This window comes from Dasypus novemcinctus, unplaced genomic scaffold, assembly GCF_030445035.2.
Source record: "Dasypus novemcinctus isolate mDasNov1 unplaced genomic scaffold, mDasNov1.1.hap2 scaffold_69, whole genome shotgun sequence".
Classification (NCBI taxonomy): Eukaryota; Metazoa; Chordata; class Mammalia; order Cingulata; family Dasypodidae; genus Dasypus; species Dasypus novemcinctus.
Window position 1 is genome coordinate 2,733,672 of NW_026688628.1, and position 26,717 is coordinate 2,760,388.

The following is a 26,717-nucleotide window of genomic DNA, read 5'->3' on the forward strand; positions in this document are numbered from 1 at the left end:
GAAAAATGCCATATACTTTCTAGAGCTGTGTAAAATGTTGAAGGGAAATTCGATGACAAATAAAGAAAATATATATTGGTATATCACTAGGTAAATCAACTCTTAAAATCCCTATAAGTGTGTGTGGAGTTGTATAAATGTGTGTGCACATGTAAGTATTTGCACATATCTATATGATATAGGTAATTTTAAATGAATTATATGTGCATGTGTGTGCTTATATTTAACAGCGCTATTGGAAAACTTTCCAAATATCATGTCCAATCCCTCTCTTTACTTTCCCAAAAAGGAGAGTAGGCTTATTTTGTAGGAGCTACAGTGGTGGAATTAGTATTTCAATTACCAAGTGAAAATATCATAATGAGAAGATCAGAACATGATCAAATTTTTTTATAGTTTGTACTGGGAAAATATGATCTATGTAGTCAATGTAAAAATAAAGAGAAATCAGGATAGATACAGACTTGTCAAAATATACTGAACTGAATTGATTTTAAAATAGTCCTAACTGTTTGAGCATGGAGTCACTTAGTATCTCATCTTCTTTATTTTGAGAAGAAAGGAGCAGATGGGGGGGGGGGGCAGAGAACCTGTAACTATGTAACTATACGTTTTCAATGTAGCATGTCCTTTCCTAGTCTTCTGCTTTCATTTGGGCTAACAGCAAGTGACAAACGAGTGTGAGGAAACTATCACTCATAATGGACTGAAATTGTCTCACCATATAGAAAACAGCAGTCTCTCAATTCCACTTCTCCCTTATAGGTATTCTTTATGCAAAGTAGATCTATAAGTAGAGATTTGTATAATACTATACATTTATGTACTCACCAAGCAGCCCTTCTTTTGGGAATTCAATCTGGATGAACAGGTTTGTATTATTTGAGATCAAGTCAGTATGACATTGCATTTTCTCTCTTAAGTGTTTAGATCTAAAAGATATTAAGATGTACGTATATTCTAGAGTTCCCAAGTGGCTAATTAAACTGGGTTTTAATTTGCCAAAACTTGAACCCAGTGGCATGTTTTCCTGTTGGATCATGGACAGCTTGGTATTTGAAGGCAATGGAGCCCAGATTTTCAATCCCATGCTATGATGGTTAAAATTGTGTGTCAATGTAACTATGTGATGGTGTCCAGTCAATCACATTAAATAAATAGGAACCATATGCAGTTGCTTTTCTTACTTGGATAGTAAATTGCTACTGCCGTGTTATGGGCATTCTTCCAAGATCTAAGTTCAGTTACCGGTATGACCCATATTCAGTGATTTATACATGTCAGAGAGCTTTAATTGTCACCCTTTATTTTTTTTCCTTTTTATACTTAAAATTTATATTTAAAAAAGAATTATATTCTATCAAAAATTTGTATTAAAATATTCTCTATGAAAATGATTTAAAAGTTAAATATAAAACATAATTAAAGTATAATCTTTAACCCCATAATAACTATGATTATATTGCATTAAAATGGTCAAATATCACCAATCAAAAGGCAGAAATTGTCAGAATTGATTTTAAAAATGGCCCAAGCATGTGATGTAAGCAAATCTCTTTCCAAATATAATGCTACAGGTAAGCTAAAAGTAACATTAAGAGAAAAATACTAGGCAAACCCTAATTTTAAAATGCTGGAGTGGTTCTATTACTACCACAAATAAACTACCAAGAATAAAGGATGCATGAGATAATGATAGGATGATCAATGTACAAACAAGTCATAATCTTGGATGAAAGCTGAAAAACAGAAAAGAGTACCAGAATTGAAAGGGTAAAAAAAACAAGGCTGCAATTACAGTTAGAGTTTTCCTCTCTCAGTTATCGTTAGTATAGGGACTCAACCAGGGTATAGAAAAATCTGAACAATGCTATTGACTAACTGTATCTAAGTGGCATTACTAAACCATTCCACCCAACAACAGCAGAAATCACATTCCTCTCAAGTTTACACAGAATATTCACAAATACAAAACATGTCCTAGTTAGTGAAAAAAACAATACATTTAAGAGCTGAAATAATATGATGTATATTATTTGATAATAATTGAACTTAAATCAATAAGAGAAAGGTATAAATAACAGACTATCTTAAAAATTCAAAATTAAATAGCAAATTTCTAAAAAAAGTCCGTATGTTTGAAAGGAATTATTTTAATCTAAACTTAAGCAAAAATAAAACAGCATAATTTGTGGAATTTGGCTGAAGATGTGCTTAAAGGTCTTTTTCTATTTCCAGATTTTTAAAAATTATTTTATTCTTAAAGAAGCATTACATGTCTTAAATGTTACATTGAAAATATAGGTGATTCCCATATACCACACTCCCTCCCCTTCCCAACTTTTTCCCCACTAACAAGAACTTTCAAATGTGGCACATTTTTTACAAATGAGGAACACATATTGAAGCATTGCTACTGCCATGATCTATAATTTACATTATGGTTTACACTTTATACTGCACAATATCATAGGTTTTGAGAAATGTATAATGGCCTGTGTCCATCATTGCAATGTCAGGCAGAACAATTCCAATGTCCCCAAAATGACCCATTTTATATCTATTCTTCCCTCTTCCTCCCTTCAAGACCAATTATGACCACTGCCTTTATATTGATGTTAAAAGTTCTTCCATTACTAGAATAATAATGTCTACTTTAGTCCATAGTTGCATTCCCCCCTTATATTTGCTCTTTCCTCAGTCTCGAGGATTTGAGGATGGTGATGCTCACTCTGCTTCCAGTTGAGAGGAGGCCCGGATCACTTGTGGCAGATGGATGAAACTTCCGTGTTTGTAGTTGTAGATACTCTCTGTTTTGGGGGATGGGCATTGTCCATCATCATCCTTTTATTAGTTGTCCTGGGTGGGCCCAATGAACTGGAGAATAGGTGTTGGCTGCATCTCTGCTGAAATTCAGGGCTCAAATGTCATATGATCATCCAGAATATCTAAGTCTCTGGGGCACATATTTAATGGGTATAGTGTTAATTAGAGTTTCAAATAAAAGGGACATAAATCACATGTGTAGGGAAATTATAAATGAATCCAAGTACAATGCATTGATTATCATATATTCCAAGGTACTGTGATTCTCTGACCTGCCTATACTGTTTAGATGTCCCTAGAGCCCTCAAGAAAACCCATTATTAAGGCACCATTTACTGTGGTGGTCAGTGAGATCCTCCTGAGTCATGCATAAGTGTAACCTATGGAATGAACTCCCAACTCACTTTTGAAGCAGTTAGCCAGAAAAACTTACTTTTATTTAATATTTCTCCATTCTGGTCAAAGTCTTTTTCCAAACGTATCAAAAGTTGGCTCTAAGTAATAACCCTCAGTGCCAGGAAGACTCATCCCTAGGAGTTGGGTCCATGTCATAGGGAAGGTAAATTTATATGCTAAGTTCAGCTTTGAAAGAGGTCACATTTGAGAAACAAGGACACTTTCAGTAGGTAACCCTTAGGCAATATACAATAGTAGGCTAAGTTTCAATTTCGTAAGATCAAGGTCATAAGTACAAGCATCAATATCTAGAGCCTGGTGAATTGGTCTGTCCTCCTTCACTAGGTCCTGCCCATGTACTGTAGAGATTCTTGCCACTATATTAGAGAATGTAGCAGCACTTCCCAGGGTAGTAATTCAATATTCTTTTGATTATTTTGTGGATCTACACCCACCAAGACAGCACCCCATGAGCACATGAATACATTCATTTTCCATAGAGGCATGCCCCAGGTGCACCCCTCCTCATATAATCCCCAAAATTGACACCCACACCAGTGAACTTACTGTCACAGTTGCAACACTTTTGAAATAAAAAAAAAACAAATACAAAAAAATAAAATATTGAAAAATTGCCTTGTGTTTTTCATCACCTTTAAGTGTTATATTTTGTGTACAGTGACAATTTCCTTTGTATGTTCCCCCAGTGTCACTTTATTTTCAGCAAATTTTTATGTTACAGAAAAGTCACATAGAAATTATATGTGTCCCATTTACCCCCCTCCCTCTCCCCTCATATTTTCCCCTATTAGTAACATCTTACATGAGTATGGTACATTTGTTACAATTGATGAAAAATATTGAAGCATTGCTAATAAAAATGGTCAGTGGTTTACATTGTGGTTTAATTTTTTCCCAATACACTTTTATACATTTAGACATAATGTATAATGGCCTGTATCCATCATTGCAAGATCATGCAGAAAAATTCCTATGTTCCATCCATTGTTACTTCCCCTTCCCCTCAGAACCTATGGCAATGATTGTTACATTTTTTTGAAGAATAAGGTTCATAGTTCCATAATTAATATTGAGGGCTTTACACAGTGGTCTGTTTCCTTTTAGTAGGGACTACTGATGTTGTCCAGATATTCTTGCCCCTCTAATTGAGAATATAACAGCACCCTTTTTGACTGATACAGAAGATATCTCATTGTAGTGGAAGAGTTGTTGGAGGTGGTGGAGTTTTGATGTTGGAGTTTTGATGCTGGGGTTTTGAGCTGGAGCCTGCAAAACAAGCATACAGAGGAGCAGAGCAGCTGAGCCCAGGGAAAAACAAACCCCAGAGAGAAAGACAGAGCCAGTCACCTGAAAGTTTACAGCTGGCCTTGTGGAGAGAGGCAAAGTCTAGAGAGCCTCATACTCTACAGTGACCTTGTGGAGAAAGCAGAGGAGCTGAGCCCAGAGAGAAATGAACCCTGGGAAGAGAGGAACCCAAGAAGCCTGAACCCTGGGAGACATTGGCAGCCATCTTGCTCCAATATTTGGCAGCAGACTTTGGTGTGGGAAGTAACTTATGCTTTATGGTCTGGTAACTGTAAGCTTCTAACACAAATAAAAACCAACTGATTTCTCTTATTTTGCATCTGCAACCTTTTTGACTAATACAGAAGATATCTCATTGTAGTTTTAATTTGCATTTCCCAATAGCTAGTAATTTTGAGCATCTTTTCATATGATTTTAGCCATTTCTATTCCTTCTTTGGAAAAATGTCTATTCAAATATCCTTACCATTTTTATTTTTTTAATATACTTTTAAAGTTTTCCTAAAGAAACTTAGATTCATAAATGTTACATAAAAAAAGTATAGAGGATTCCCATATGCCCTGCTCCCTACTCCTCTCCACACTTTCCCACAATAACAGCATCCTTCATTAGGGTGGTACATTTGTTACAATTGATGAACACATTTTGGAGCATTGCCACTAAGTGTGGATTATAGTTTACTTTGTAGTTTATACTCTCTGCTACACAATTTTGTAAATTATGACAAGATATACAATGGACTGTATCTGTCTTTCCAATGTCATTCAAGATGATTCCCAAGTCCCAAAAATGACCCCATATTGCACCTATTTTTCCCTTTCTCTCTCCCAGAATTTCCAGTAGCCATTGCCTCCACATCAATGACAAAAGTTCTTCAATTACTAGAATCACAATAAGTCTATAGTAGAATAACAGTATGTCTAATATAGTCCATCATTCACTCCTCAATCCTGAGGATTCTGGGATGGTGATGTCCAACCCACCTCCATTTAAGAGAGGGCTTATGTCCCATGGGGCAGAGGAATGGGACTATCTTGTTTACAGTTGCAGACTCTCTCTGTTCCTTGAGATGGTCATTGTTCATCATCATCTCCTTGTTATTTGTCCTGGGTGAGTACAATGAATTAGAGAGTAGGTGTTGCAACTCTGTGGAAATTCTGGTCCCAAATTGTAAATGGACAGCCAAAAGATTTAAGCCTCTTGGACATACACCTATCAACCCTAGTACTAATTATAGTTTTAAATAGAAGGGGCAGAAGAGGCATGTTTAGGGAAACCACGACTGAGTCCAACTCTATCACACTGGGGAGCATGAATTCCAAGGAGGACCCATTGGCAGGGTGACAAACTCCTGAGCTGTCTACTCTGCTTATAATGTTTGGATGTCTCCAGAGCCATCAGGATCCCTGCTATTTGAGGTAATATTTACTTTGGTAGTCAATGGATACTAATGATATACATAAGTGTAACCTCTGGGATGAAATCCCAACTCACTTTGAAAGCACTTAGCCAGAAAAACTTACTTTTATTTAATATTTCCCCAGTATAATCAAGGTCTTTCCAAATATATCACAAGTTGGCTCTAGGTAATAATCCCCAGTGCCAGGAAGTCTTATCCCCATTGCCAGTTTTTGCTATTTGGGCTCCCTTTCATTCCCAAATAAATTTCATAATTAGCTTTTTCAATTCAGTAAAAAATGTTGTTTTATTTTTTATTGGGATTGCATTAAAACTGTAAATCAACTTGGGGAAGATAGATATCTTAATGATGTTTAGTCTTCCAATCCATTATCTTGGAATATTCTTCAATTTATTTAAATCTTCCTTGATTTCCTTTAATAATGTTGTATACTTTTCTGTGTGCAAGTCCTTTACATCTTTAATTTTTTCCTATATATTTGATTTTATTGGTTGCTATAGAAAATGGAATTATTTTCTTAATTTCCTCCTCAGACTGCTGATTATTGGTGTACAGAATTGCTACTTATTTGTACTTGTTAATCTTATATCCTGTCATTTTACTGAGCACATTTATCAGCTTGAGAAGCTTTGTTGTAGATTTGTCTATGAGTAGGATCATGTCATCTGCAAATGGTGAAATTTTTACTTCTTCCTTTACAATTTGGATGGCTGAGCAAGTAATTCCACATAATGTTAAATAAGAGTAGTGAACATGGGCATCCTTGTCTTCTTCCAGATCTTAGAGGGAGAGCCTTTAGCATTTGTCCTAGAATATGATGTTAGCTGTGGGTTTTTCATATATACTTTTTGTCATGCTGAGGAAGTTACCTTCAATTCCTATCTTTTGAAGTGTTGTGTTTTTTTTTATCAAAAAGGATGTTGTATTTTGTGAAAATTCTTTTTCTACATCAACAGAGAACATATACTGACTTTTTTTATTTTCATCTGTTAATGTGGTGTATTACTTCAGTTGATTTTCTTATATAGAAACATCTTTGCATACTAGCAATGAAACCCACTTGATCATGGTGTATAATTATTTTGATATGCTGTTGAACACATTTAGCAAGTATTGTTGAATATGTTTAGCAAGCATTTTGTTGAGAATTTTAGCATCTAACTTCATTAGAGAGATTGGTCTGTAGTTTTCTTTTCTTGTGGTATCTTTATGTGGCTTTATTACTAGGGTAATATTGACATCATAGAATGAATTAGGTAATGTTCTCTCCACTTCTATATTTGGAAGATTTTAAGCAGGATTGGTGTTAGTTCTTTCTGAAACATTTAGCACCTGTGAAGCCATCCAGTCCTGGACTTTTCTTAGTTGGGAGATTTTTGATGACTAATTCAATCTTGTTACTTGTGATTGGCCTATTGAGTTCATCAATTTCTTCTTTCATCAATGTAGATTGCTTGTATGTTTCTTGAAATTTGTTTATTTCATCCAAGTTTTCCATCTTGTTGACATAAAATTTTTCTAAGTATTTTCTTATGGTACTTTTTATTTCTGTGGGATCAATGGTGATGTCCCCTCTTTTTTGTTTTATGCATTTGCATTTTCTCTCTTATTTGTCTAAGCATTTATTAATTTTATTAAAATTCTCAAAAACGGCTTTTAATTTTGTTAAATTTTCTTGTGTTTTTAATCCCAATGTCATGTAGTTCTGTTCTAATCTTCGTTATTTCCATCTTCCTTCTTGCTTTGAGATTAGTTTGCTGTTCTTTCACTAGTTCCTCCACCTGTGCAGTTAGGATTTCAATTTAGCTCTTTCTTCTTTTTTAATATAATAATTTATTGCTATTAATTTCCCTCTCAACACTGCTTATGTTGTCTCTCATAGGTTATTATATGTTCTGTTCTCATTTTCATTTGTTTCAAAGTAGTTACTGATTTCTTTTACAATGTCTTCCTTGATGCCCTAATTGTCAAAAAGTGTGTTGTTTAACACCCATGTTTTTGTGCCTATTCTGGTTATTTGCCCCTTGTTATTTTCCAGCTTCATTCTATTGTGGTCTGAGAAACTTCTTTGTATAATTTTAATCTTTCTGAAATCATTAACACTAGTTCTGTGACCTTGCATATGGTCTATACTGGAAAAATGTCCATGTGCTCTTGAGAAGAATGTATATACTGCCATATTTGGGAGTAATGTTCTGTGTTTGTCTTTAGGTGTATGTGGCAGTTTGATATTATTGATGAATTCCAAAAAGAAATAATGGATTATGTTTGTAAACTGATCTTTTTCTCTGGACATATTAGATTATATTGGATTCAGAGGTTTGCTTGATTAAGTTGTCATGTAAATCTCTTGTGCCAGTAGGGCATTGAGTCCTCACCCTTTGGGATGTGGAGACTCACAGATAAAAGACATGGCAAAGGACAGAGTTGGGGGCTTTTAATCTTGGAGTTTTGATGTTGGAGTTTGATGCTGAAGTCTTAAGCTGGAGACTCAGGGAGAGAGACAAAGCCATTCACCTGAGAGTTTGCAGCTGACCTTGTGGAGAAAACAGAGGAACTGAACCCCAGAGGAACCCAGGAAGCCTGAACCCTTGCAAACATTGGCAGCATCTTGCTCCAACATGTGAAAATAGACTTTGATGAGGGAAGTAACTTATGTTTTATGGCCTGGTATCTATAAGCTCCTACCCCAAATAAGTACCCTTTATAAAAACCAACATATTTATTTTATTTTTCAATGTCTGTTTCTTTATTGATGCTCTGTTGAGATGTTCTGTCTAATGTTATAATGGTGTACTAAATAGTGTGCTATAATTGTAGAGACATCTGTTTCTCCACTTAGTTTGTCCAGTGTTTGCCTCATGTATTTGGGACACCCTGGTTAAATACATAAATTTTATAATTGTTCTTTCTTCTTGATAGAATACCCCTTTTATTAATATATAGTGTCCTTCTTTGTTTCCTACAATAGTTTTGCTTTTAAAGCCTGTTTTATCTTATATTGTATAGCTACTCTAACCCTTTTATGTTAATTAGTTAAATCATTTTCCAACCATTCACTTGTAACTTCCTTGTGTCTCTGGATTTAAGGTGAGTTTCTTGTAGACTGTATATTTGCATAATATTTCTTTATCCATTCTACCAATCTGCCTCTTTTGCTTGGAGAATTTAATCTGTTGACATTCAATGTTATTACTATCAGGGAAGTTGTTACATTAGCCATTCTTTCTTTAAGTTTATGTTTCATATTTTGTTTCTATTTCTGTTTATCTTTTTTGTTAATTCTTATTAATATTTTTTTACACTCTCCCCCAACCCTCTTTCTCCTATTTATTCCTTTTAACTTGCAGAATTCCCTTTATTATTTCTTGAAGGGCAGGTTTCTTGCTAACAAACTCTCTTAAATTCTGTTTATCTCTGCATATATTGAACTCTTTCTCATTTTTCAATGCCAGTTTTGCTGAACAGGATTCATGGTTGGCAGGTTTTTTTCTTTTATCAACTTAACTATGTCATAAGACTGCCTTTTCACATCTATATCAGATGAGAAATCAGCACTTAACCTTATCAGGTTTCCCTTGTATGTGATGGGTCTCTTTTCTCTTGCTCCCTTCAGAATTGTCTTTGTGTCTTGAGTGTCTGACAATTTTATAAGTATTTGTCTTGTGATAGGTGTTTTTGGATTTATACTGTTTGAGTATGCTGTGCTTCCTGGACCTGTACATCCATGTCTCTCTAAAGAGTTAGGAAATTTTCAGTCATTCTTTCTTCCCAAACTCCTTCTGGCTCCTTTTCCTTCTCTTCTCCCTCTGGGATGCTTATAATGCATATGGTTGTGTGTTTCATGTTATCATTCAAACCCAAGTCGCTGCTGAATTTTTTATAATTTTTTATCTATCTTTTATACTATCTGCACAATTTCAGATCTTTGACATCACTAATTCTTTCCCTGTCAAGTCTGCTATCATGTGCTTCCAGAATATTTTTAATTTCTTGCATTGTGCCATTCATCACCATCACCTCTGTTATCTGTTTGTTTACAATTAATTCTGCATGTTCACCCAATTTCTTAATATCCTTTATCTCTTCCTTCACGTCATTAAGTTGATTCATTTGTTTATTTGGACATCCTTTATTAGTTTTCCATATTCTGTATCTCCTCCTGTTTAGACTGTACCATGTCTTCCTGTTTCTTAATATGGCCTGTAATTTTTTGCTGGTTTCTAGGTATCTGTTTATCTTGGATTTTTTCTGTGGTTAGCTTCTGTTTCTACTCTAGGCTTTTATTTTGTTTTGTTTTGTGTTAAGGTTCATCTTTGACACTTGGTTCCATTTATTTTATATCCCTTTTCTTTTCCTTTCTTTTTAAAAGTTTTTATTTAATTCCCATGTTTAAGATACATAGATCACAAACAATATTACATTAAAAATATAAGAGGTTCCCATATACCTGACACCCCATCCCCTACTCCCACATCAACAACCTCTTCCACCACTGTGGTGAATACATTTTGGAACACAGCTGCACCACCTAGATTATAGTTTACATTGTAGTTTACACTCTGCCCCAGTACACTCCATGGGTTTTGGCAGGATGTATAATGTCCAGCAACTGTCCCTGCAATATCATTTAGGACAACTCCAAGTCCCCAAAATGCCCCCACATCACATTGCTTCTTCCCTCTCCCTGCCCTCAGCAATTACCATGACCACTGTCTCCATATCAATGATAGTTTCTTCAATTGCTAGAGTCACAATAGTTCTATAGTAGAATGCCAGTAAGTCCACTCTATTCCATATTTTATTCCTCCATCCTGTGGACCTTGGAATGGTGATATCCAGTCTACCTCTAAATCAAGAGGGGACTTAGATTTCAGATGGTTGATGGATGTGATTCTCCTGCATGCAGTTGTAGGCACTCTTGGTTCCCTGTTGTGGTGGTTGACCATCTTCATCTCCCTGTTAGTGACCTGGGTAAGTCTAATAAACCAGAGAGTAGGAGTTGCAACTCTGCTGAGGCTCAGTACCCAGCTGGCACATGGCCAGTCCAGAGATTCAAGTCTTTTGAGGATACACCAACCCCAGTGTCACCCACAGGTTCAGTAAAAGTGACAGAAGAGGCATGTATAGAAAGGTCACATCTAAATTCAACTCCATCACACTCAGGAACACAAATTACAAAGTAGGGCCTGCTGAAAAGGCACAGAACTCCAGAGCCATCAGCCATGACCATAGAACCTGTGTGTCTCCATAGCCTTCAGGAGCAGCAGTACCTGGGATTGTATCTACTTTGACAGTCTCTTGGTTCCTGAGGCCCCTCTGATGACCTCCCAACTCTTTTTTCAAGACTCTTAGCCATATAAACTCATTTGCCTTTACCATTATCCACCTATTATTCAAGGTCATTTTCTAGTTGCATCACCAGTTAGTGATTGGTAGTAATCCCTCTGTGCCAGGGAGGCTCATCCCCAGGAAACTTGTCCTATGCTGGGAAGAAGGCAATGCATTTACATGCTGAGTCTGGTTTAGAGAGTGGCTACGTATGAGCAACATGGAGACTCTCAGGAGGTAACCCTTAGGCACCCTGCAGCTCTAGACCTAGTAACAATTTCAGTCACACAGGCTCATAAGCATAGCCATCAGTATCAATGGCTCATCATTGGACCACCCTTCCTTGCACTTGGGGGATTGCTGCTGTTACATTGGGGAATGTGACAGAGCTCCCCTGGCTAGGAACTCAGCACTCCCTCAGTTGTCATTTGTAAATGTAACTACTATGAAAATACCTAACATATACCCGAACATTTTTTATGTACCCTATATGCATACCCTGGAGAACTCCCTCCCAACCATGTGTTCCCATCAATAACACCCCACACCAGTATTCCTCCCCTGCCATAGTTGAATGCTCTGTGGTCCAAAACTCCTTCAAAAATGAAGCCTCATATATTGCCAAATTCAACTACTAGGAAAATGAAATAGTAGTGATAGGTTTAAAGATTAAAAATAGAATACACACTAATTTAGAAAAACTAAAATAAAGTAAAAAATTAATTGGGGTATTAAAAATTAAAAACATCATAAAACTTTGTTTTTGACATTTTACCTGTCATCACTGTAATAGATGTTGCCCTGCATGTATAGTGGCAAGGCAATTTATTTCATTCCTTCCTCAGTGTCTAAACCCTTTTTTAAAATTTTTAATTTGGTCTTCAAAAAAGTTTTAGATCACAGTAAAGTCAACTATACAATATAGGGAGCTCCCATATATCCAACATCAAATCCTTTTCACCCTTCCCCAGCAATGATCTTTTTACATGACCAATCTGATATGAAATATACAAACCAAATTGTCTCAGAGAGCTAGAGATTGGATAATAGGCTTACAGGAAATTGCAGGGGATGAGAGGAAGGTTGTGAGTTGACCCCTATATGGGTAAAATCTATGATAATATGGAGGTAAGTAGTCATACAGGAAAGGGATGACAGGGCATAGGGATACTATTGGGTGGGGCTTTGCAGGCTTGGGGGAACTGGGGTTGGGAGGATGGGTCAGATGGCCCAAGGAATTAGAAGGAGGGTTGGGGAAACAGATGAACATGGGAGATTGTCCCATATGGTTGAAACTATAATGATGAGAAAACTCTTTAGAAAATATAATAAGGTGCTTAATGGGGGACATCAGGCACAGGAGCAGTCTTCTATGGAGTGTGTGAGTGCTATCCTTGTAAATCGGTGTTATACCATTTGGTGGGGACCCATACAATGAGTGAAAAGTTATACCCCCATCCTGGGGAGGCCTGAAGTTCTCAAACATAAGGAATTGTGTCTCTCAAAAGAATTGGTGGCTCCCAATGGTGGAGGACAGCCTAATGTGTCAAGCCCTCAGTATTGTTGCAAATATCTGTGAATCTGGTTCCTTAAGCAGTGAAGTTTGGTTTTCACTGTGGGCAATGAGGAGAGAGGGAGGAGTAGAATCAATGGAAGCAGGGTAAATGGGGGGCAATGAAAGTGTTCCCCAAGGTTGTACAATGATGGATATAGGACATGCTAAATTTCACCAAGACTACATAAATGTCTATAGGCTAAAAAGTAAAACCATAACATAAACCAAAATGGAACCATGTTTGGTAGCTATGATTCAATATCTGTACATCAGCTGCAGCAACTATAGCATGAATATATATCTGTGTAGTTGTCCTATTTTCATTTGTCTCTTTGTCTCTCTGTCCCTATCCCTCCTGGATGAGGCACATCACTCTCCTTTTATGCAGGCCACCAAACCAGCTTCCTTGGAAAGCTTTTTGCCTTTCCTCCATGTTTTTATGAGGGTTGAGCCATGTCTTGTTACAATTTCCCAGAAGCACTAGCTTAGATTTCAGTCTCCATCTTGTTTTAATGAAAGGTTGTAAGCATAGTGGATGGATACCCAAATTTAAAAACATAAAAAAGTTTGTAAATATAATGATGTCTAATGAAACACACACCATATATTTCTTTGAATACCCTCTAGAAAGTATATAGTAGTGAAAATTTTTTCATTTAATGTTACCACAAAACTTGAAACACAACCTGAAATTTTATTACAAAACTAATGGAGAAAATTGGTTATGCCATGTGAATTCTATCTTTGCAGTGTAATTAAATCTGAATGTGTTAAAACTTGAATTTGCCTTGTCCTCCATTCTTTTGGGTGCTTTGTTTGATGACTTACCATAATAGATCATGATCAATATTTATTTTAGTATGAAATTTATTGTTAAAATGTTCTTTCTGTATCTGTTCTGGAAGTCACAAACTTTTCATTTCAAGCTATCAAGTTATACTAGCTTTTGGTTTTGAAATGGAATTGGAGATAAGGGAGAAAGTATCACTAAGAAAACAGTAGCTTATGCATTAGCGGCTTCAGTTCAAAGTAGGAGAGAATCCTGGAAATTGTGATTTAGACATTGAAAGCATAACACAGAGTGATGGAGAGGAGTATTTGCCACTTATCCTTTTCTAGTTATTTTTGAACAACACTATATGTGTATTTTCTCTTATAAACATTTCTTAAATGAAGTCATTCATTTAAAAAAAGATTATAAGAAAGGAGTGAGAGGAATGAATAGATGAGATGATTAAAAAATAAAGGTGAGAAGTTAAAATTAACCAGAATATATCAGAATGTAAAGTGTATTGAGAAAGATTAAATGGCACTCCATTATGAAGACATTACTATTCCAAATTTGTGTAAATCTAATAACATATCAAATTACTTGCAACAGAATTTAATGAAAATAAATGCTAAAATAAATAATTATGATTTAAAAATTAATCAGTAATTCATAAGAGAAATGATATAAAAATTTAAAAAGCATAACAAAATCGAACTATTGACATATATAGAATATCAGATATAACAATGCCAGATTTCACATTAGCTTTAAATGCACAGAGAACTTACAGAAAAATGAGCATGGGCTAAACTAATTTTTGTTAACACTAGGCAATGTTGAACTCTAGGGAATATTTGTCAATTTTGGAGGTAATTTTCATTGTCATGATTGGGGTGGGGTATGCTACTCATGTCTTTGCATAGTTGCAAAAGATGCTGCTACCAATCATTTCCTGTCTCCTAATACAAATACCATGCAATTTGTTGGTTTAAACTACTGGAATGCATTGACTCACAGTTTTGAGGTTAGAGGATGTCCAAAATCAAGGTATCCTCCAAACAATGCTTTCTTGCAGAAGCCTGTGGTGTTCTGGAGCTGGATTATGAAAATCCTTGCTCCTTGTTTTTCTGCCACATGGCACAGCATGTGTAGGTCTCCCCTGCCTTCTCTAGGTTCCATTGATTTCCAGCTATTGCCAGCTTCCTATGGCTATGTCTTGGAATTTCCTTCATTCATTAAAGAATCTAGTAATAAGATTAAGAATCTTCCTCATTCTGTTGGACTACACTTTAACTGAAGTAATCTCACCAAATTTTCCTCCACAGGAATCAAATAAGTTAATGAAATGTTTTTCTGTGGTACAAAGTTTTAAGCCACTATATCTTACAATATCCAGAACTGTCCCCCACGACAAAGAATGATCTGTTCTAAAATGGCCATAGGGCCTTGGTTGAGAAGGTTTGTATTCAACTTTATACTTCCCTATAAATTATCATAGAACTTATATTGTATCTTCTATGGTCACAATGGAGTTAAGTTTTTGTATTAATCAGCCAAAGAGGTGCTTATGCAAAATTCCAGAAATCTGTCAGTTTTTATAACGGATATTTATCTGGGGTATGAGCTTAAAATTACCAGTCCACGATGGGGGGAAGGCATATAAATCATAAGTTACTTCCCTCACTAAAGTATTTTGTGATGTGTTGGAGCAAGATGGTTGCTGATGTCTGTCAGGGTTCAGGCTCCCTGGGTTCCTTTCTTTTCAGGGCTTGCTTCTCCCCATGCTCAGTTTTCCTCTTTTCCTGAGTCTTGCTTCTCTTTCCTCACAACCAAGCTCCTCTGTGTGCTTACATCCCAGGGCTCCAGCTCAAGATACCAGCATCAAACTCCAAGAGCAAAAACTCTCTCTTCATTTGCAATGTTTTTTATCTATGAGTCCCCACACACCAAGGGGTGGAATCAATGCCCTACTGACATGATCCAATCAGAGCTCTAATCATAATTTAATTATGCCCAGGTACAGACCAGTTTACAAATATAATCCAATATTTCTTTGTGGAATACATCAATAATATCAAACTGCTAGAAATTTTAAAAGGATAAGGAGAAAAGCCTTAGATGTTTATGCATTTGCATTGTAATAGCTAATATGTCCAAAAACAAACTGGAATCAAAATTAGAAGAAATTTTAAACTAATACTTATAGCATATCAAAAATGCCAGGATGCAACAAAAGTCTTGCTCTGAGAAAATTATATAGACCCAAATGTTATATAACAGAAAAGAAGAAAACCTAAAAAACAGTGGTGTAAATTTTCCTGGTGGAAATGCAGAAGGACCCAGCCATTCTGGAGGACAGTTTGGCAGTTTCTCAAAAAACTAACTATAGATTTGCCATATGACACAGCAGTTCCACTGCTGGGTATATACCCAGTAGATCTGAAAACAAGGACACAAACAGATACATGCACACCAATGTTCATAGCAGCATTATTCACTATTGCCAAAAGTTAGAATCAACCCAAATGCTCATGAACAGATGAATGGATAAATAAAATGTAGTATATGCATACAATGGAATACTACTCAGCTATAAGAAGGAATACATTACCAACCCATGTGATAACATGGATGAATCTTGAGAACATCATGTTGAATGAAGCAAGCCAGGCCTTTAAGGACAAATATTATATGATGTCTCTGATGTGAAATAAGTAAACCAAGCTGTCTCACAGAGCTAGAGACTGGATGGTAGGCTTAAAGCAAGTTGCGGGGAGAGGAAGTTTGCAAGCTGACACCTACGTGGGTGAAATCTCTGATAAGCTGGAGGTAAGTATTTGTACAGGGAAGGGATAAAATGGGGGCATAGAGATACCTTTGGGTGGAACTTTGAGGGCTTGAGGGGGACTAGGTATGGGAGAATGGGTCAGGTGGCCCAAGAAATTGGGGGGAGGGTGGGGAACATTTGGGCATAGGAGATTGCCAGGTATGTGTTTGAAACTATAATAAGGAAGTTTACCTGTTTAAGGGGATTAAGGGTGGATATCTGACACAGGGCAGAGTTCTAGGGTGTGTGTGAGTGCTCATTTTGTCATAGTGTGTTATATCATTGGGTGGGGCCCCATAAAATGAATGTGAAAGTAAACCCACATCCTGGGGAGGACTGATGTTCTCAGACAGAGGGAATTGTGTCTCTTGAGAGAATTGGTGGCTTCTAATGGGTTAGGGCAGTCGAGTATGTCAAGCCCTCGACATTGTTGCATGTATCTGTGAACATGGTCCTTCATGTAATGAAGATTGATTGTCACTGTGGATGCTGTGGGGAGGAGGAGAGAGGTATTGAATAGATGGAATCAGGCTAACTGTGGGGCAATGGAAGTGTTCCACAGGATCATGCAGTGATGGATATAGGACATGTTAAATTACACCAAAAATGTATAAAAGTCTATAGGCTAAAATGTAAACCATAATGTAAAACATAAGATAACTAAAAATTTAGAAAATTGTATAGTCTAAAATATAAACCATAATGTAAACCAAAATGGATCCTTGGTTGAAAGCTATGTTTCAGTATCTGTACATCAGCTGCAGCAAATAAAATATGAACATGTAAAAATATCATTGCTGGGGAAGGAACAAAGTGTTTGATCTTGGATATGTGGGAGTACCTTATATTATATATGTGAATTACTATGATCTAAAACTTTTTTGAAGACAAAACTAATAATTAGGAAAAAAAACAAAAGGATGTAGACCCTAGGGAAGAAATGAAAGAAATTGCCTTGTCACTGTACATACAGGGCAACATCTATTGCAGTGATAAAGAGAAAATGTCAAAAACAAAGCTTTTTCATTTTTTCATTTTTGATACCCCAATTTATTTTTACTTTATTTAATTTTTCTAAATTAGTATGTATTCTATATCTAACCTTTAAACCCATCACTATATTCCATTTTACTATTAATGAAACCTAGCTATTTATTAGGCTTCATTTTTTAAGAAGTTTTGGACCACAGAGAGGTTCAACCATGGCAGGGGAGGAACGCTGGTGTGGGGTATTATTGATGGGGGGCACATGGTTGGGAGAGAGTTCTCCAGGGCATGTATACAGGATACAAATGTTTGGATATTTTCATAGTGGTTACAGTTAAAAACAACAACTGAGGGAATGCTGAGTTCTGGCCAGGGGAGCTCTATCACATTACCCAATGGAACAGCAACAATTCCCCAAGTGCAATGGCTAAGACCAATAAAGAAGGATGGTACAACAATGAGCCCTTGATACTAATGACTGCTTGTGAGCCTGTGCACCTGAAATAAGAACTAGGCCTAGAGCTGCAGGGTGCCTAAGAGTTACCTCCTGAGAGCCTAATGTTGCTCAAATGTGACCGCTCTCTAAACCAAATTCAACATGTAAATGCATTGCCTCCCCCCAGTGTGGGACAGGACTCCCAGGGATGAGCCTCCCTGGCACTGAGGGATTACTACCAATCACCTGCTGATGATGTAACTAGAAAAAGGGTCAACTCAGACCCAGCAGAATATCTCAGCCTGCTTGTAAAATCAGGTGTTAAAAACTGCTTTTTTGACCTTGAATAAAAGGGGGAAATTGAAAGGACAAATGAGTTTATATGGCTATGAGTCTCCCAAAAAGAATCGGGAGGTCATCAGAGGAGTCAGGCTTACTCATGTCTCAGCAGGGACCCAGAGACAGCCAAAGTAGATACAACTGCAGGTTCTGGTTCTCCTGAGGGCTACAAAGACCCACAAGTTCTGTGATCATGGCAGATGGCTCTGGAGTTCAGGGTCATGTCGTTGGCACTCTTTGGAGTTTGGGTTCCTGAGTGTGATGGAGTTGGACTCAGATGTGACCTTTCTACACATGCCTCTTCTGTTACTTTTACTGGACCTGTGGTTGGTGCTGGGGTTGGTGTATACTCAGGAGACCTGAATCTCTGGACTGTCTGTGACAGCCAGGCCCTGAGGCTCAGCAGACTCACAACTCCAACCCTCTGGTTTATTGAATTTACCCTGGCCAGCTAACAGGGAGGTTTAAAAGTTCAACCACCACACCAGGGAACCAAGAGTGCCTACAACTCCAAGTAGGAGAATTGCATCCATCATCCATGTGGAATCTAAGCCTTTTCTTGATATAGAGGTGGAGTGGACATGATCATCCCAGGGTCCACAGGATGGAGGAACAGAGTATGGATTAGAGTGAACTTACTGATATTCTACTGTGGAACTATTGTGATTAGTAATGGAAGAAATTGTAGCATTGATGTGGAGAAAGTGGCCATGGTAGCTGCTGAGGGTAGGGAGAGAGAAGAAGAGATATGATGTGGGGGCATTTTCAGGACTTGGAGTTTTTCTGGATGGTACTGCAGGGACAGATGCTGGACATTGTATGTCTTGCCATGGCCCATTGGCTGGACTGGGGGAGAGGGTAAACTACAATGTAAACCATTATCCATGTGGTGCAGCAGTGCTCCAAAATGTATTCACCAAATGCAATGAATGTGACATGATGATGAAAGAGGTTGTTGATGTGGGAGGAGTGGGGTTAGGGGGTTGGGGACCTCTTATATATTTTTTTAATGCAACATTTTTAAAAAATAGAGAAAAAAATTTTCCCTACACATAGCTCTTCCATCCATTCTATTTGAGCTAATAGTTAGTATAATATTTGATAGATATATGCCCAAGTGACTTAAATATTTGGTCAGTGCATGTGCCAGTTGGGCCCTGAATCTCAGCAGAGTTGCATCACCTACTCTTCAGTTTGGGGACTCACCCAAGACAACTAACAAGGTGCTGATGATGGATGATGCCCAAGGAACAAAGAGTGTCTGCAACTGCAAGCAAGAGAATTCCATCCATCTGCCCCAGGGGATCTAAGCCCCTCCTCAATTAAAGGCAGAGTGGTCATTACCATCCCCCAATCTTCAAGATTGGGAATGAACAATGGTCTATATTAGATTAACATTATTCTACTTTAGAGTTATTATTATTCTAGCAATGGAAGAACTCTTATCATTGTAATAAAGGCAGTGGCCACCCAAGGTTCTGAGGGATGGGGCAGGGAAGAATAGGTGTAATACGGGGGTACTTTAGGGACATTGGAATTGTCTTTCATGACATTGCAGTGATGGATATAGGCCAGCATTATGTATTTTGTCATAACTTACAAACTTGTGCAGTGCAGAGTATAAACTATAATGCAAGCTATATTCCATAGTTAGTGTCAAAGCTTCAATATGTTTTCATCAATTATAACAAGTGTACCACATTAATTAAGGATTTTGTTAATGTGGGAAAGTGTAGTGGGGGAGGGAGTGGAGCATATGGGAATCCCCTATATTTTTTATGTCACATTATGTAATCTAAGTTTCTTTAAAAACAACAACAACAACAAACTGCCCAGCAGATCACCACACTCACTGTGCATCCTGGAGATGTGATGTGTCTTTCTCAAAGTCCTGACATGAGGACTTTTCATTTATGGTGCTTGTCATGCCTCTTCCAAGCTGTGGAATATTCTCAATGGAATGTGTAAACAGTCTTTCCCATAACATGTGTTGGATATTAGTGCTGTTAGTTTTTTCCCAAATGGATATGCCTGTGCTACTGACTCTGATGATGAAATTTGCAGGTTTTTTAACCTTCACGAAGGCCAAGAGTTATCGCTGTCATCTCATGACAATATTATCTGTGGAATCACTCCTGCAGTCTTCTCAAAAACTGGGTGCCTGCTGTTAGCTGGTTATGATGACTTTAATTGTAATGTACAGGACACCCTAAAAGGACATTGTGCACTTGTCCTCCTTGCTGGTCATGACAACTGTGTCTGTTGTTTAGATGGACCTGGTGATGGCATGGCTGTGGCAACAGGTTCTGGGGGTATTTTTCTTAGAATCTGGAATTAATAGTGTCATGCATATATTGTTCTCCACTATTATCTAGAGAAAAAAGTGCTACAGTCTATAGCTGTGAAAAAATATTTCTACATTACATTTGCAGGTGAATATTTTTCTATTAAGATTATTATATAAAAAAAAAAGAAGCATTCAATAAACTACAAAAAAAGAAGGTTGGAAAAAAAAGATAGAGGTGCTGGGTGAGATCTCAAAGACCCAGTGTGTTAATGTGAGTTTGGTTAACTTGACCTTGATGAAGTTTTATTTGTACTGAAAGTCTAATTATTTTATTTCAGTAATATGGGATGTATACATAATAGCAGTCTATCATATTTGATTGTGTTTGCATTTTTAAAAGAATTGTATTTAAAATTTTATATACACAGAATACGTCACAATTCTGAGATTCATAATGGAAGAATAAGGCGTAGTGATAGATGAAATTGATACTATGTGTGTGTACTTAGATTTGAAAATAGTTTCCTTGAATTCTGAACTTCCTTTTTAATCCAAAAGAGATCCTAATTGATTAATGCTTAAGAATCCCCATAGGCTTTGGTACCACTAAAATGAGTCCTTTTGAATGCTATTATTTCCTTTAGCATCATTTGCCATCCAATCAACTGAAATAACAAATGCTCATATTCAGTCATTTGAGGGGACATGATCTGAAGGCTTGAGATATTTCATATTCCAATTTTATTCATGCATAAGAAAATGGCTTTTGTTTTTTTTTTTTTTAAGATTTATTTATTTATTTATTTATTTCTCTCCCCTTCCCCTCCCCATCCTGGTTGTCTGTTCTCTGTGCCTATTTGCTACATCTTCTTTGTCCATTTCTGTTGTTGTGAGCGGCATGGGAATCTGTGTTTCTTTTTGTTGCATCATCTTGTTGTGTCAGCTCTCTGTGTGTGCAGCACCATTCCTGGGTAGGCTGCACTTTCTTTCACGCTGGGCGGCTCTCCTTATGGGTGCACTCCTTGCACATGGGGCTCCCCTACGCGGCATGGCACTCCTTGCATGCATCAGCACTGCACATGGGCCAGCTCCACACAGGTCAAGGAGGCCTGGAGTTTGAACCATGGACCTCCCATGTGGTAGACTGGTGCCCTAACCACTGGGCCAAGTCTGCTGCCAGCTTTTGGTATTTTTAAAGACTTGTTATAACTTGGAATAGCCCTCTCTGAAAAGTTGAATGTTCTTATTGTTTTCATATTCTGGGAATGAGTTTGTAGAATGTACTCATATTTCAAAAGTTTGATAAATATTTGGATTGTTCCTGCATCTGAAGAATCTGTCCCAGTATTGTCTACCAATATACATCTGGAAGGAAAAAAGTAGTGTGGCATCATTGTTTAGAAATTAGAGTTTAATCTAAGCAATCACTGACCCTGATTTGTTATAATTTTTACAGGATGGCTTTATGAAATATATGTTCATGTAATACAAAATCTGAATTGATGTACACACACACACATATATACATATCATTCTTTATTCTCATTTAGATCTTTTGTCCAGCATATTTTATGCAAAAGGAACAGAAAATTTTTAATAGGAAAACATTTCTATATAATTTAACCAGAATGTTAAATCATGTTTAAGAATAGTTCAGCACAGAACCACGAAATTTAAAGAAAACTCTGTAATAGGTTTTCCTAACTTCTCATTCTTTTCAGTTTAATATTTACCTTAATATCCCATCTATTTCAGTTTTGGTGTGAGGTATTAGATGGAATGGATGCACTTGCAGGACCCCCATGGAGGCCTAATTTTCAATAACTATAAAGAAGGGTGTATAATTGAAAGAAGGGGACAAACATGCTCAAATATATGTTGCAGATAGGAAGTGGGCTTTCATTGAAATGCTGCACTGCAACCCCTGGCTGATCATTGGAGATGTGTAATCTGGACTGGGGTCAACTTGTCCCCATCCAGCAGTCACTTAAGCTTGTCCTTTAATTGTTCATTAAAATGTGTGATTACCTCTGTGGCTTGAGGGTGATATGGAGCATGTATTGTTAATCAGATGTCCCACAATTGAGCCACCAATTTTAGCTCAGGTCAGAAATCCAGGACCATTATCCTGACATACTATGTTCAGGAATCCCACACAGGAAACAAATGTGATCTTGTAAGACATGGATATGATGGCTCAAGTCAGTAGAACTCAAGGGAATGGCCAAATCAGAGAAATTGCCAATTGCAGTTAAGATACTCTGGAAGGGAGGAAATGCCCAATATGATGTCCTATCAGGATGTCTTGACCTGATGGCTTTGGAATCTGTTCCAGGGTATTATTTTTAGCCTTAACATATATTGTTAAGGTGGTATAGTTTTGCAAGCTGTTCTGGCATCTTTTGATGACAGTGACAATCTGTGCATCCTAGCCCAGGTGGGGATGATGTCTGAATCCCATGGAAATACCCTCCCATGTTAATAGATGACATTAGATTAGACATTTCTTTGATCTGGGACAGAGGACAATCTAGTCTCTACATTTAGCTGAGAAACATGAGCTGTAGTGTGTTTTGTTACCCTTTTGTCAGCATAGGGGCTTTATGATGAGCATCCACATGGGTAATGAATAGATTGAGTAGAATTTATTTTTTTTTTAATTTTTTTATTTTTTATTGACTTTGTAATAATATTACATTAAAAATATATATGTGAGGTCCCATTCAACCCCACCCCCCCACCCCCCCTCTCCCCCCCCCAACAACACTCGTAGAATTTATTTTTATCAACATGTCTTATCCACACAGAAAGGTTTGTTTTACATGCCGACCAGAGGCTTGACAGTGGCCTGAATAAGTGGGCAGTTATAGACACAGCCCACAGCCCATGAGTCAGTGAAAACATAGCTAAATAGGTTCACAGTCTGTCACATAACCCTTTAAATTTGCCCTAATAGCAACAATTCCCATTAAAGCTTGGAGGTGAAGAGTAACAGGGGTACACATAGACAGTAAATTAATATCACTAGTACATTAAGTATTATGGCCATACAATGGAGTACATCAATATCACTAATACATTAAGTATTATGGCCATATTTTGGAGGTTTTCTGGGGTCTAAGGACTCTTCCATAGTTGAGTTGGGGCAAGAGTCCCAGTGGTGATGGGCTAAGCATCAAAACAAGAGAGCATCGTTTGTTCTGTCCCCATTTTTTAAATAAGATTTGAAGGTATCAATGTGATGGTTAGGCTAATGTGCCAATTCAGCCATGTAATGATGCCCAGTTGGTTGGTCAAGAAAGCACTGGGTTAATTGTAATACAATGGCATTTCATGAACTTTAACAATCAGTGGGTTGATTGCATAGATAGCTGTTTACATTTACAATCAACTAAGGAGATTGCCATCAGCATTGAGTGATGCCTCATTCCATAAGTTGAATGCTATAAAAGGATAAGTGATTTCAGCATTCAGAGAGAGAATTCCTACCTCAGACACAGCCAGCATCTCCTGGGAACTCATCCAGAACCTTCATCAGAACCCCTGATTTGCAGTCTGCCCTGCAGAATTTGGACTTGTGCATCATCAGAGATGTACGAGGCAATTTTATAAAATTTCATACTATTACAGATATCTCCTCTTAGTTCTTTTTCCCTAGAGAGCTCTGAATAATGCAATTAGGTACTGAGAGTGGTTCTACAGAAAGAGAATCTTAAAAATGGGATTTCTGGTTTGAGGATTGTTGCAATTGGCTTTCTACTCTGATTAGATGCAAGGGAAGTCATGACTCTTTCCAATAATCAAGAGGCAACTGACAGTTCATGGATTGAGTTGGCAATAGAGATATGCAAAATATCATCACTGGATACAACTATTTCCATGCTCATAAAAGGCAAGGTTTTAGGTGAGAGTGTTTTTAACACCTTAACAGAGTTTTGTGTAGTTAAAAGTTAGTATAATGTTGGTTAGCTGTTTCTAAACAGGCTAGACACAGTTACCAAAAAATAAAGATGAGCTGAAGTCTTCAAATTTGTAACCTAAGCACTGCATGAATGATGAGAAAGTTTTTTTTGTGTACTCTGAAAGAAAATCTTCTTCCATGCAGCCACACACTTGAGATTTCTGAAAACCAGACTCAGAGTCTTATTGTACAAGTATCAGAATTACAATGGAAACTAAAATTTCAACCTTGGAAGGTGTCTGCTGATAAAATGAGGGTATTGATTGGAAAGGAGTGGAACCCTGAGGATTGAGATGGAGACATATATGTTGATGATGATATTGAGGGAACATTGAAACCCAAAGTTCTGCTGAGACTTTCCAGATAACCATGGAATTCTCTGTCCTGTGGAGACCATCAAATGCCAAGCATACATCACCCAGTCTCCATCTTGCACCAAGGAGTCTGAACCTCCTCCCTGCCCTGAGTTGGGTACCACCCATCCTCAAGACTGAACTGCCCAATTTCTAGACCGTTGTATGGAGTCTCCGCCTCCTGCCTTCCCTGAAAATACCATCCCCCAACCTGCACTCTGCACTGAGGAATCTACCATCCAACCCCTGACTGAAGAGATTAATCCTATCTTACTAGGTATACTGCAAAAAAATGCTCTGAAGTCAGTAGCTTGCAAGACATTTCTAATTATCCTTATCCACTCTCACCACCCCTCTTCTTTTACAAATCTACAACTAGGCCAAAATCAGAACAGCCCCCCAAAGGTGAAGTGTGAAGTTTGAGCCATGAGGAAGTAAGTACGCTATAATCTAAAAGAATTGCATGAATTTTCCAATTTATATTGACAGAAATCAGGGGAATATGTGTATGAATAAATAGTAGGGATATGGGATAATGGTGGAAGTAATATAAAGTTGGATCACACTGAATTTATTTATTTATTTATTTTTAAAGATTTATTTATTTATTTAATTTCCCCCCCTCCCCTGGTTGTCTGTTCTTGGTGTCTATTTGCTGCATCTTGTTTCTTTGTCTGCTTTTGTTTCTTTGTCCGCTTCTGTTGTCATCAGCGGCACAGGAAGTGTGGGTGACGCCATTCCTGGGCAGGCTGCACTTTCTTTTCACGCTGGGTGGCTTTCCTCCCGGGCGCACTCCTTGCGCGTGGGGCTCCCCCATGTCGGGGACACCCTTGCGTGGCACGGCACTCCTTGCGCGCATCAGCACTGCGCATGGCCAGCTCCACACGGGTCAAGGAGGCCCGGGGTTTGAACCGTGGACCTCCCATATGGTAGACGGATGCCCTAACCACTGGGCCAAAGTCCGTTTCCCTTTAAAGATTTATTTATTTATATATTTTTCCTTCCCCTCCTCCCACCCTGTTTTCTCTCCTCTAGGATTCACGGGGATTTGATCCTGGAGACTCCTGATGTGGAGACAGTTTCCCTGTCAACTGTGCCACTTCAGTTCCTACACAGAATTTATTGATATGGGTCCAATAAGCAAAAATTCTGGATTCAGTGCTGCTGCTCAAGGGGTCAGAAAGGGCTCTAACAGTTTGTTTTGGTGGCTGGTTGGACTTTGGACCAAAAGATGACCTAGAATATCTGAATTCAAGATTTCTGATTTATCCTGGTACACTGTAGATGAGGGGATCCAAAGGCTTAGAGAGATTGGAATGCTAGAATTGATTCACCATTTAAGCCCTGTCCACCCACCACATGAATATCCAGAGGACACACCTTTTACAGGGCTGTGAGGAATAAATTTGTAAGACTAACTCCACTTTTCCTGAAGAGCTCTGTAGTTCTCCTCTGTAGTTCAGATATTACTGTGAGAACTGCTGTCATGAAACTAGAATCCTTAAACATTATGGGGTTGGTCAGACCCCAGGCTGGCAGAAGCCAAGTAGAAACACTTAATCTCCAAAGATAATGTGAGAGTGACTGCCAAAATGAAAGGCAGACTCAAATCAGCAATCAAAAGATGATGACTCACAAAGATCTATAGCATTGGCTATAGGTCATGGTGTAACTAGAAGTAAAAATATGTGGGCAGTCTACTAAATTATTACATGATCTCCATAAGCAGAAGGGTTCTAGTTTGCATGAACAAAACCCTAACTTGAATTACAGAAAGAAAGAACCATGGCTCCTTATTTCCCAGGTCGAGACAGTTTACAGAGCCCTTTGAATGAGTGGAAGACCAGGTCCCCTTGGGGAAACATCCTATTACCCTGCCAAAAATTTATACTGTTAATCT

The 26,717-nt window shown here is 37.6% G+C and overlaps 1 pseudogene; it reads left to right on the top strand.

The window, feature by feature from the left end:
* Positions 1–20,043: 20,043 nt before the first annotated feature.
* On the top strand, positions 20,044–20,554 carry LOC131277858 (guanine nucleotide-binding protein subunit beta-4 pseudogene; annotated as a pseudogene).
* Positions 20,555–26,717: the final 6,163 nt, after the last annotated feature.